Source organism: Nomascus leucogenys, chromosome 2 (assembly GCF_006542625.1).
Source record: "Nomascus leucogenys isolate Asia chromosome 2, Asia_NLE_v1, whole genome shotgun sequence".
Taxonomy (NCBI): domain Eukaryota; kingdom Metazoa; phylum Chordata; class Mammalia; order Primates; family Hylobatidae; genus Nomascus; species Nomascus leucogenys.
In genome coordinates, this window is record NC_044382.1 from 7,654,172 (window position 1) to 7,668,239 (window position 14,068).

A 14,068-nucleotide genomic window follows, 5' to 3' on the forward strand; every position below is an offset into this window, starting at 1 on the left:
GCATACTTTAAAATGGTTAAGATAGTAAATTTTATGTTGTATATTTCTTACCATAATAAAAAATATGGAACAAAAGACTTCAGAAAGAATAATAGGTATTAGGTTATAGCAACTATATTAAAAATTCATCTATCTCAAGACACATATTTCAATTATCTTTGAGAATTCCCATATTTTTCTAAGCACATAAAAACAATCAAACTAAATGTATATAGCATTCATTTTTAAGTTTACAAAAAGATTATATCAATTCTGAATTATTTAAATATTAGTTTACAAATATTGTTTATAGTTTAATAGCATTATAGGTACAGCTTCACAAAGATATTGGCTCTCGACAGTAATTATACACTCAGCCTAATGTTTCAGTTAATGGACATGCATTTCAGTGATAATTGCAATGCTTGAACATAATGTGCCTTTATTAGCAGTATAAAATAAAGCCAGCTTATACCAATTGAAAAACTAGGCTATTTATTTTTATAACTGCTTAATTTTTATTATAAAAATATGATAAAAGAAAACCCCATCCTGTAACAAATGTCAGGATTTTATTTACAATTACAGAAATATACTTAAAATTTAATTACTGCAAACATTGACATATGCTCTACTTGTGAAAAATGAATTAATGCAATGATTTAAGAAAATAAATAATAATTGGATAAAATCATTACATCAGGAAAATAAAGGCCTAGATTCTAGTTTTCTCTCTAATACTAGTAATATGAGACAGTGGACAAGTCACACATTTTCAGTGAGCCTCAAATTTTTTTAACTGCCTCACAGTAGCAGATGATTTATCAAGATATTTTCTTGTTCTGAACTATACAATGCTATTATAGTATATAAATATAAAATAAAAACACGCAAGCAAAATATCCTAAAATGTGATCATCTATCTAGATACATTTTCTGTATCTAGAAAACAATACTCACAAATGAAAAATTACTAGAAAAAATCTGAAATTTCCTTTCCAAAATAAAAAAAGATTACACAAATTAAAAATCACAGCCCTAAGAACTGTATCCCTCTAATACGTATTTTGTAATTGAAACTGTAATAGATGATTTGATTTCTCAACAGTAAAAGTAGCTGAATGAACATCCAAGACACAATAAAGCACAGCACAACAGACTAGTCAGTAGGTCTATTTTTAATTAGTAGTGGTTAAAATGCCTAACAAACTTCAACAAGACTATTACACTGTTTAATGAGAAGGGCTTAACGATGGATTAATATTGCTATCAAAGCCCTCTATTACTTTTAGTACTGATATTATTTCTAAGTGGAAATACATTTTTCATATTGTGTACATTTAAATACTGTGACAATGTAGAGTCTAACCACAATCATTTTGGTAATTTTACACGGATAAGCCTCAGAATGAAATAAATTTTTAAAAAGCAAACCAAGGTTTATAAATGGTTTCTATGTCTTTTACAAAATAGCTCCATGCCAAAGTGACCTGAGTGTGTTCCTAATGATTTGAAATGGCAATTGCTCCAACGTGACCATTATGTTCAAAATGCTATATTCAAAAATCTACACACATAACAATAAAATATTCCAATGAGAAATGTACATGCATTTCACAGACCTCACAGCATACTGTGAAACTAAGTATAAAAGAAAAGTAATGTGAAATTGTTAGACTTTATCTATATAATCAAGTTAACTGTGAAGACAGAAAAACCGTTTTTTTTTTCCAGTAGCGATGGGGTTTCTCCATGTTAGCCAGGCTGGTCTCAAATCCCTGGCCTCATGTGATCTGCCCACCTCAGCCTCCCAAAGTGCTGGGATTACAGGTGTGAGCCACCATGCCAGGCCGAAAAAGGGCATTTTTTAAATTAATATGTTTCTTTTTATAAGAAATAATACTGGAAAATACAGAAAAGTAGAGGAAAATAAATTCTCTGTGTCATGAGAACTAAAGAAAATGAACCTTTTGGTTCATTTCCTTATACTGCTTTTGTTCCTCCTATTGTCATATAGTTGAGATCTTATTATATTATTTAATACTGTGTATGCTTTTCCATTCACAACATAAAGGAAACATTTTTCTCAAGTGATTTCAAAATTTCCCTAATGATAGATGTGAGTCTGTTCATGCTAAATTTAAACAGAAATACTGGGTTAGTATATGCTTTTCTAACAGTTTGGAATTATACAAGAATGGGTATATAGTATTTAACTAGGACAAACAGGCAAACAGCAACCTATGTCAAGCATGCTAGAAAGACTTTCTGAGAGGACTTATAAAGAAATCTCTCAATCCTTGGTAGTACATTTACTATGTGGACTGGGAGGAAGAAATTTTGGACCAGTTTCTTCAAGAGTAGTTGAGCGATCATCTATCTCAAAATTATGAGAAGTGCTTGTTAAAATACAGATTTCTGGGTCCTACCTCAGATTTACTGCATGTGAATCTCTGAGGGATACAAGACTCTGGATTTAACAAACTCTGTGCCCCCACTCCGTGTATTAGTCCATTCTTACACTGCTATAAGGAACTGCCCAAGACTGGGTAATTTAGAAAGGAGAGAGGTTTAATTGACTCACAGTTCTGCATGGCTGGGGAAGCCTCAGGAAACTTACAATCATGGTAGAAGGCGAAAGGGAAGCAATGCAACTTCTTCACAAGGCGGCAGGAGGGAGAATGAATGCAGGAGGAACTACTAAACACATAAAACCATCAGATCTCGTGAGAACTCACTCACTGTCATGAGAACAGCATGGGAGGAAACTGCCCCCATGATCCAATTACCTTCATCTGGTCTCTCTTTTGACACATGAGGATTATGATTCAAAATGAGTTTTGGGTGGGGACGCAAAGCTTAACCATATCATTCAAGATTCTTATGTGTTTAATCACCTTTCTAGACACATCACACTTAAGATTTGGAGTCAAAATGCAGTTTGGGGGACTTAACTGTAATTGGGATCCCCCTCTTTTTGCTAGCAATCCACTTCAATTTTATAGAAACTAATGCAAAATGAGTAGGAACACAGAGAAATGTTTGTCCCTTTCATGTAGTTGAGAAAGATAAATTATTCTTTTCCAAAAGGAAAAGTAGTAATGATGACAATGTAACCTAAGATACATTTTTTATTTCCAAACTGAAGCAGTACATCTTGCCCAGAAAGTAAAATGCTAAACATCATGTACATCTACAGCAAGTGCTTTTGAGTACAACCATCCTAGGTCTGAATGCTGTCTTTATGACTTTTTATCTGCAAAAACTTTTTGGCATATTATAACTATGAAATCAAAATGCTCCAGAACAGAAAACTTTCTTCATATTCACCTAGTATAGTGGCTGAAAAGCTATTTTACACAGTATGGATAAAACAAATCCCAATTTCAAATGATCAAGACAACCAATCTCACAAAGACTATTTTTGCTTCCTCTGAAGTCCATTACAGGTATTACGACAATCACTCCAAGTCAAATTTCCATTAAAAAATTTTCCATTCCTCATTTTATTTCATTGACATTATTGTCTACTACTGTACTTATCTTTTCATTCATTGCCTTGCTTTTTAGGAAAAAAAAAAAACTTTTAACACTTAATAACAATGAGAGAGAAGAGGGTCCCTCAAGCATTCTCTTTCTCAGACTTTTAGATTTCTAGCCCTTTCGATGTAGAAAGATTATCCATTTTTCCATGAGCTTTTCTTAAAAATAAAATTATTTGAGGGGCTATGGAGGGTAACTGAAGGTATATAACAGGCCCTGAGATGAGCAATAACTTTTTTTTTTTTAAAGAGACAATTTCTCCTATGTTGCCAGGCTGAAGTGCAGTGGCTATTCTCAGGTGTGATCATAGCACACTGCAGCCTGAAAATCCTGGCCTCATGGGATCCTCCTGCATCAGTTTCCCAAGTATCTGGAACCACAAGGCACATGTCACTGTGACCAGCATTAACATTTTAATGTATTTTCTTCCAATCTTTTTAGTGATGTTTAAAAACATTTATATGTTTATAATTTGTTCACCCTCTCCCTTTTAAATATAAGATTATATGCAAAACATCATATCATGTAAAACATTTTTCATAAAGGAAAATGTCTAGAGTGATACAGTGGTTATGCCTAGAAAGAGGGAGTACAATGGGGTAAAGAACAAAACTTTTATTTTTTTATTTTTTATTTTTTATTATTATACTTCAGGTTTTAGGGTACATGTGCACAATGTGCAGGTTTCTTACATATGTATCCATGTGCCATGTTGATTTGCTGCACCCATTAACTCGTCATTTAGCATTAGGTATATCTCCTAATGCTGTCCCTCCCCCCTCCCCCCACCCCACAACAGTCCCCGGAGTGTGATGTTCCCCTTCCTGTGTCCATGAGTTCTCATTGTTCAATTCCCACCTATGAGTGAGAACATGCGGTGTTTGGTTTTTTGTCCTTGCGATAGTTTACTGAGAATGATGGTTTCGTTTCATCCATGTCCCTACAAAGGACATGAACTCATCATTTTTTATGGCTGCATAGTATTCCATGGTGTATATGTGCCACACTTTCTTAATCCAGTCTATCATTGTTGGACATTTGGGTTGGTTCCAACTCTTTGCTATTGTGAATAGTGCTGCAATAAACATACGTGTGCATGTGTCTTTATAGCAGCATGATTTATAGTCCTTTGGGTATATACCCAGTAATGGGATGGCTGGGTCAAATGGTATTTCTAGTTCTAGATCCCTGAGGAATTGCCACACTGACTTCCACAATGGTTGAATTAGTTTACAGTCCCAACAACAGTGTAAAAGTGTTCCTATTTCTCCACATCCTCTCCAGCACCTGTTGTTTCCTGATTTTTTAATGATGGAAACTGAACAACCTGCTCCTGAATGACTATTGGGTACAAAACTTTTTACATTCAGTAAACAAATTTCATTATCTGCCTAATATTTCATCATATGGCTGTATAACCTATTTAATCAATCATCGACTCTATTAAATATCACTGGGATTAATACCTTGGTATACAGAGCTTTGCCTGTATTTCAAATTATTTATTCAGACTGCACTTCCACACATGAAACACTGTGTCAACAGATATGAATATTTTTAAGGACCTTCATACTATAATTTTATTTGATTTGGTTTCTCTGAAGTCAAAACAGGAAAGAAAAGTAGGTTACAAAATAAATTGGAGAACAAAAGATAATAGTATTACAACTTTGAAAGTAAAAACCACACAAACCCATCTTTAACCTAATATGTAGAAAATACATGCTAATTGACACCTTGTAAAAAACAACATGCTAAATGCAAAAATGTGTATGTAGCTTGGCCATAAATGTCAAGATCTTAAAGATAGGCATACAACATGTCTTGGAAATGTTTCAACTGTAACACATAAAATCACCACATAAGATCATAAAAATTTTAATAATTTAATTAATGCAATATACAGTTTGACTTTCTTCAACTGGCTGGTTTAACTATGAATATTTGAAAGCAGACATCTGAATATATACCAGAACTAATTCTCATTTCATAGGGAATTCTTACTGTCTTTATAGGCCTTGAATAGGTATCAGTTATAAAGGCAGTGTTATTATTCTAAATATTATCAACATTTACCAGTTACAAATTCTTAGATGTTTTCTGACATAAGATCTAGATTTAAGTTTAAATTATAGGTATACTATCCCTTTAGAATAAATCCAACAATGTCATGGTCAAAAAGTAAAAAGTGAATATAATGAGTCATTTATGAAAAGAGAGCTTAAACTCGTTGATAATTTGCTAGGTTGATTAAAATGTATAGCTCTAAATGACCTTACAGCTACCTTAATTGACAGATTTCTATAATTGCATTAGGCACTAGCTACTAGAGGGTATTGAAAAGAAAGACAACAAATAAACAAGTAAACCAAATTCTTTAAGATCTAAAGGTACATGAAATGAGGTTTATCAGCATTTCTTGGGATAGAATCTGGTCCATATTTAATCATCTTTCTGCCAATACAGAAAGTTAACACCAATTATCTAGTTACTCAGAATCATAAGACACAATTTATAAAGATCAAACTCTGAAAATCTTGGACCTTTTCACGTATGATCCAGCAATGATAATCTTACCTCATCCCTACAAATTAAAATTTACAGCAGTCTAAGAATCTGTGTTTTAAACAAGTATCTTGGATTCTCCCACAATCAGGCAAAAATAAGCAGTACTATATTAGAATTATCTCTCATTCCTCTTTCCTTCTACATAATAGAACCACCTCTAATTTTCTACCAATTCAAATAATTTTCCTTTCTATATCCGAACTTGATTAGATAAACAAGTGAAACAAGACCAGGAAAAGCTTTGAGTTCCAAACTGAGTCTACAGCTGTATGACCTAAGGCAAGTCATCAATTTCTATGGAGTGGGGTGGGGGAGATGCTTCTTAATAAAAGAAAGTGCCTGGTCTAGATAGCATTTCCCAGACTGTATTTTGCAAAACATAAGTAGGTATTTCCCACAGAAAAGGTTTCTATGGTTAAGTAATTTTGATAGCTGCTAAGGATCATTTAAGGTAGGAGCTCCTTAAAGCGTTTAATATGCCAATATGCAGTATAAATTTCCAACAGAGAGATAATACACTGGCTTTTCCAAATTTATTTTGGAAAAAAAATCCTTTTTTAAAAAAATTGCTGTTAACTTGTTAAATTCTGTTTGCAAGAGTCTTGTGATATGTAGAAAACAGCTAGGAGAGTGCTCATTTAAATTACATCTGTAGCCTCTTCAGGGCTCTAACATTTTGTAACTCTAAAAACAGTGTATACTGGTTAAATTGAACCAGAAAAGTCACAGCCACGCAATGGTTATCATTATCATCATCATTACAACAGTTAATATTTATTAAGCACTTACATGTCAGGCACTGTGCCAACTATTTTATATACACTCTCATTTAATGTCAAAACTTTCCTAAAACACAGGTACCATTATTCTCATTGTCTAGATGAAGAAAGAATGGCTTAGAGATATTACATTATTTGTCTAAGACAGAACTGGCAGTTAAATCCAAACAATCTGATTCTAAAGCCAAAATTCTAGAAACAAAGTGTGACTGCTGACCTAATCTTGGTACAGTGTCTCAAGTACTTTTCTTTAAAAATATTTATTTTAGAAAGTTACAGTCTACAGATAACCAGCAATATAATACATGTAAAATGCCAGGAACAGGGAATAGTTACATTTGAGAACTAAGGTATTGGTCCGATTGCAGTTTTCTGAAAAGTCATTAGGAGAAAATTTAAAACAATTTAAATAAAAACTGTGTATAACCATACAAATTTTAGTTATTGGAACAGGAGAACACAGATCCTATTGACTTATACCTTCCCCTAGAGTATTTTAGCACAATGTTTACCATATAATGGACAAGTGGCTTTTTCCCCCCTTCCCTTCTCTAGATCACAGGATAAGATAAAAGAAAGGATCTGGTAGTCAGGTTAAAAGGGGGGAGGGGATATTACCAAACAAACGAACCTAGTTCCTTGTGATGATAAAAAAGAAACAAGGCAGAGCATCTGCCTTCAAATAACAATTCAGTAGTTCTCAAATTTTTGTGAGCATCAGAACTACGTGAAGGGCTTGCTGGGCCTACCTCAGAGCTTCTAATTCAGAAGATGTGGAGTAGGGCTCGAGAATTTGCATTTTTAACGTTTCCAGGTGGACTGACACTGCTAATCTGGGACCTCGGTTTGAGGCCACTACTCTAATTCAACATTTCTAACCTTTTAAAACCCCATCCCCTTTGATATACATAAAAATCTTACCTCCTTTCTTCCTCTCTGACATTCTCTCCCACTCTCCTACGCCCTCCACAGAAACAAACGCATTCATTTTCCTTCTCTTCAGAATCACCGCTTTAATTGTTCTTTTTGGTCAGTTTGTAAGCAGGTGAAAGGTAGTATGCTGATTTGACATGTACCATAGAGACATGCACAATGCTTTATAGTTTACAACTTACTTTCACATACAGTATATTTATTTAGCATTCATAATTCTGTTAAGTAGCCTGGGAAATGCTTATTTTTTAAGGTAGTACAGTATTCATATCTTGATTAATTATGAAATGTCTTTCCCGCTCTCTCCTCTTTCCTATTCAAATTATTTTTTGACAAAAGAGGCAACATAACTAATGAAAGGATGTTGGCATAACACACTGATTCACTGATTCAATTACCAAAAAGAGCAATGAATATTATTATTTTATTTTACTGGCAAGGAAAACAAAGGAGAGAATTAGTGTCACAGATAGAGTTAATAGCCAGTTTATTTCATGACTACTACCCCCAAAAAGGATAGCAGAGGAGAGCAAAAGAGGAGGAATGGATGGAAACACAAATGCAACACAAGCATCAAAAGCAACTGAGGGGAGAAGCACAGCTTTTGAACTCATTACAGATTTCATCAGAAGTCACACTTTTGTCTTTTTCTAGAGTCTTGACTTCAGAATCAAACTGTCTGGTTTTAATTCGAAGTTCTGCCTGGCATTAGGAGACAACATGTATAATCACCATAAATACTTGCTCCAAAGACCAACTGTTTCCAAATTCTTCCCCAAAAATCAATCTGTGATAAATTGGTTGGTTTCCAACACAAATTTAGAATCACATTAGATGTTCTAAAGATTACACATAATTCTTTCAAAGAGAATTTTCCCATTAAATTTAAATAGTGGTAAAATTTTAAAAATAGTCCTTTCTTCTTATTCTTACCAATAACAGCAGCTATGTTTTTTTGAACATCTGTACTGTACTAAATTCTGTGCTTGGTATTTGCCATATTTTACTTAATCATCCCAAATTTCTGTAAAAGGTATCACTTCTGTTGACAGGTTAGGAAACCGATACTCAGAAAAAGTAATGAGATTTCCCAGGGGTAGTAAGAGCTAGTTGAAGCCCAGAGCTGGCTGGAGATCTATCTGATGAAAAGGCCAAGTTGCTTCCCACTGCAACACCACATCTTTATTCTAAACATGAATCCTTTCTTAACTGGATTGTTGATAACTACCTTATTTGAGGAAAGAAAAGGAATCACAAGCCAAGTTTCTACAATATATAGCCTCTAATTCTCCATCCTGACTACCCAAAATAAACAAGGTGACTACCTTTACAAGCAACAATTGGGTTGCTTTTTAAAAATTCAAAATAAATAATCATCATTGTCTTACTATAACAAATAACAGAGACTATATGCAGTTCTCATTATGATGCTTTCTTAAATCCTAACTGATAAACTTAAATGAGAGGCATTTGGTACAATCTGAAAAATATTCAGTTCAATTAAAAATAATTGATGCATGGTGAAATAATTCTTCCCAAAGCTGCTGTAAAATCTTCAAAAAAATAAAGCTACTTAATAATTTTCATCTCCTACAGGCTAGAGAGCATTATTGCATATTAAAAATTGGAGTGTAGTTTTCCCAGAGGTAAAAGAAAGTTATTAAAACAACCTATTTATTGTTGATATAACTATCCATTTGTGCCACACAAAAAGTAACAAATTTCAGTACATTAAAAGAAAAGCTAATTAAGGCATAATTAGTATTTTCTGTATTTTGATAATTAGGGGTTAGTTGGCTATTCCTTTTCAAATTTCTATTTGATGCACCCCGACAATGCCTTTAATGAGCAACTAACGCTATTGAATCCCTCATGGCAGAGGAGTTTAGTGACCACTACTACATTACTTTCATTTATCACTGCCTCTTTACCTATAAATTAATCCAGCCCTGTAGCTATGTTGATCTACTTTATATCAATTTCTTCATCCATATCAGCTGAATATGTATGGCATTAACCTCATTTGCTAGTTGAGAAAAGCAGAATTAAAATGAGATCTAATTTCTCGTGCACAGCACAATTTCAAAACTGCCTGCTAATTTCCACCACCTGTCAGTGTGAAGCGCCTTTACTTTCTTATAATTAAATAAAACAGTATATTTTTTTACCAGCTCTGAAAAATGCTAATCTTTCAAAAGTGTTCAGTGATCATTAATCATTAGGACACTAAAGAAGCCTTATTCAGAATGCTCATTTATCCTTTGTTTAAACTGAAAAAATTTGTTGGCCTTTTCAGAGGAAGGAAAAAAATAAATGTAACAGATGGAATATAAAAATAAACTATTATATTCCACACTACTAAAGTTTATATTTATCTGGTTTACTGCCACATGCTGGCAAGACGCTTAACATTACATAACCAAGAGGTAGCTACTTTGATAAAATAAGCAGAAATATAGTAAGCCACAACTTTCGCTGAAATCAGTGGGAATCTAATAAATACACATTGTATTCATTTATGTGTAGAAGAATCTAAAATTATAAGGCAATATAGTATAATTGGAGATTATTGATACCATATTTTAAAATTTTTATTCAATAAATTGCAAACTATGCTATGAATTAAACTGTTGCTTAAAAGTATCATCTGAACAATGGCAATACCATTCAAACTTAGACAATTATAGTTCAGCACTTTAACTTGGACTTTGCTGATTTTCCCAAATGTATATAACAAGTAGGGAAAATGTGAAAATATAAAAAAACAAGAAAATAAATGCTCATTGTTTTAGTACTAAAGACAATAAATATTTTGTTGTATTTCTTCTGTCCTTTTGCTAATACTTTAGCTTTTATTGTTTGTTTTACATCTTTGTAATCATACTGTATACATGTAAGTTGATAGTCTGCAATTCTGGCTTAACAGTCATATATATTTTTCAGTAAGCCTAAATAACTTCTTAACTTTTCTTCCTGGATATTAGATAAGAACATGAGTTATCAAAGATCAGTATACATTTGAGGAAAAAATATAAAAACACACATACTCCAATACATTATTAGGATGTTTAAACTACTTAATACCAAGCTGTTAGGCTAAACGTATCTATTCTCCAAATACTAATTTGCTTTGGGAATAATATCCAATGATTATATTCTTATACTTATCCTACCAAAACAGTATAACATATTAGTACAGAAGTGATTAATTAATATAGGGAACTTTTAAATAATCATGAAATAAATGATTAAAAATGAAATAATCCACAACATTCCTCATTCAGTTTTGCAGGAAACATTTGACATTAAAGGATCACTATCTTGAAACCTAAAATTCTTTTGGCAATATTTCAATCATTTTTATTTACAAACTTGCAGCTATTATGACTTATCTTTCCAAATGATACTCAAGCCATCATAATATATGGATGTTAAGCATTCACTGAAGAGGAAGCAAAGATGTGGGATGGATTATTTACACGGACTGAAGAGCTTCAGCGTTTCTACAGCACAAGTAGGATAGATTATATCTCACCCTGATTCCCTTCAAGCAAGATACTTAAATCAATTATAAGCATTAGAAAATATTTCCAGGTATGTAATATGAGATTCTCACTGACAACTATTTTTGACAAATAATAAAGATAATTTTAGCACCACCATTACAGGTGAACATATTTCTAGTAAAAACTTAGTAGAGGGTTTGCCTATGACTTTATCACTGAAATACCAAAGTTAACTGACGTGTATTCACACATGATCTTACTTTAAGCAACTCGAGTATTTTTAAGATAGCAAATTCTACCCAAGACTCCGCTAAGGAAGGCTTCCCATCTTCATCTTACAAACTGGTTGCCGGTAGCTAGGACTATAGGTGCATTGCCACCATGCCTGGCTAATTTTTTTTTTCTAGTCAATAATTTAGTATGAAAATAATAAACAGTAAGAGGTATCTGGCAGAGTCTCTGAATGTTCAACAACATCCATCCTTATTCCAGATGCAAGAACTATCACATAAGTGCAAAGATCAGGTATGTATAATACATACATAATGAACTGTAGACATAACATTTTAATTATGAAAATCTTTTATCAGGGAAAATATGCATATTTGTAGCCCTAGCCTTCTGATTTGTGGAGGAAGACTGCCTTGTTGATGATTTCCACAAGATCCAATGACTATTAAAAAAAATTACAGACTGATGGAGGACTGGGTTTTCAAGTCATAAAATTTAGTAAATTAAACCTCTTTCAAACTGAAAGTCTTCTTTAGTGCTGACAACTCTTCAAAGTACATCTACTTGGTATTTAGGTATTTAGTCACATACTGCATGGTATTTCATTTATTATTCTTATTCCTAGAATCACCAAAAAAAATCAAACACTAAAAGATAAGTGGAATACAGAAAACTTTTCTCTACCAGATAAAATTATCACCTTCTCTCTTATTTAAAAAAAGAAATCAATCATCAAACTATAATTACTCAAGAAGAATCCAAAAAGTGCCATTCATATCAGAATGCACGTGGAGTTTTACTTTGTGCATTTATCCACAGATATTGAATTTTATAATGATTGAGAATTTATAATCATTAAAAGTAGAAAAAAATGAGAGGAAAAAATAGAGTAAAAATATTCTGTGGGTAAGCATATATTTTATTAAGTAATCACAAAAAATCATCATCTTTGAATTCTTCCAGGATCTAGCATAGTGCTTGGCACAAAGGAGACAGTAAGTGTTTAATGTATATATAAATAATTACATAACAAAATATAATTCTCATAACATTTGATGTCAAATAATGGTATATTTGGTGTGATAAATAAATAGTAAAAGTCAGCGTATTAAAAAAAATCTAAGCCCATATTTTTCCAATTTACTTCCTGTATTTCTCTAACTTACACCATAATTTTAATTAGCAGTGGCTGCAAAGACTTTAACTAGATTTTTCTGCCCCAAACATCCTCGTATAGTGCTTAATGCTCTTGCACCAACACTTAAATGCACTTATGGAATTCATTCTCAAAAGTGGAATTTGGCAAATCTATCTATACAGCAAAGACGTTTTTAAATAAAATAATTAGGCCTTTAGTCTGCTTTGCTCAACTTTCTGTTAAGCAGGTATAAAATGTGTGTTTTTAAAAACAGCTAATATACATTACCTTGTAGGATAAAAAAGTGGGAAGGGGTATAGAGAAATTATTTTTTTTAAAAAAGGCCTATCTGAATACTGATGTATTATATATGTATTGAGCGTATGACATGACTATTAACAAATCCCTGAACAATAAAACTATCTAGCAGTATGCACATTAACTTGAAATATAAGCATTAACCACTCACCAAGAAGGAAAACCTAACTAGGTCAAATTGTTGTTATCTATTACGAAAACTGATTATGATATATTTATTCGTATATGGTAGTCAAAAAGCAGCCCAGAAATAGTCTGAAAAGCTTTAAAACACTTAACAGAAAAAAATCCCTAAAGTCACTAAGCATTATTCTGTAACAATCAAGCTTCAACATATAATCTTAAAGGTCACAGGTACCTTTCCCCTATAATCTACATGATATATTTGGCATGCTGAAATATTTCAAATGTTTCAATGTTTAGTGTTTAAAAGGTATTAAAGCTGCTACTTATTTTTCATCAAAGTGAAAATTCTATGTATGAAACATTTGTTTAGGCTGAACTTTCTAAACGCTTTTCCCCCAAATTGTGTATCAAATACAAACATACAAGTTGCCAATAATCAGAATATATCCAAGTACCATGAAACAGCAGCTAGTAGTACATTATTTTAACATTGGATTGCACTTAAAGTTGTAGTAGTCCATTGAAGATACTATCATGAAATGTTTTTCTATTTCCTTATTCAAGTGTTTTCCTATAACTGTTATTATAGTAACATACCATAGAGGAAGACATAACAATTGCAGGGAAAGAATGCCATCTGCTGCTTCATATGTGTACTCAACAGTAGGAAAAAGGCTGAATAATAAGTAATTACACAAAACAATTTAGAAATCCATATACACAGATAAAGCTTGAAAGTTTAGATAATTCCCCATTTTTATTTTGGACAATTTGAAGATACATCAATGAGCACTTTTCTTTTAAAAAATTTCTAGATTTGCAATTATTATGGGTACATCACAGGTATACATGTTTATGGGGTTCATTTGATGTTTTGATAAAGGCACACAGTGTGTAATAAACATCAGGGTAATTGGGGTATCCATTACCTCAAGCATTTGCCATTT

The 14,068-nt window shown here is 32.5% G+C and overlaps 1 protein-coding gene across 1 annotated transcript in view; it reads right to left on the reverse strand.

Moving 5' to 3' along the window:
• The window catches only part of RANBP17 (RAN binding protein 17), a 431,538-nt gene that overhangs the window by 294,506 nt on the left and 122,964 nt on the right, over positions 1-14,068 (reverse strand). The gene's annotated exons all lie outside the window — the stretch shown is intronic.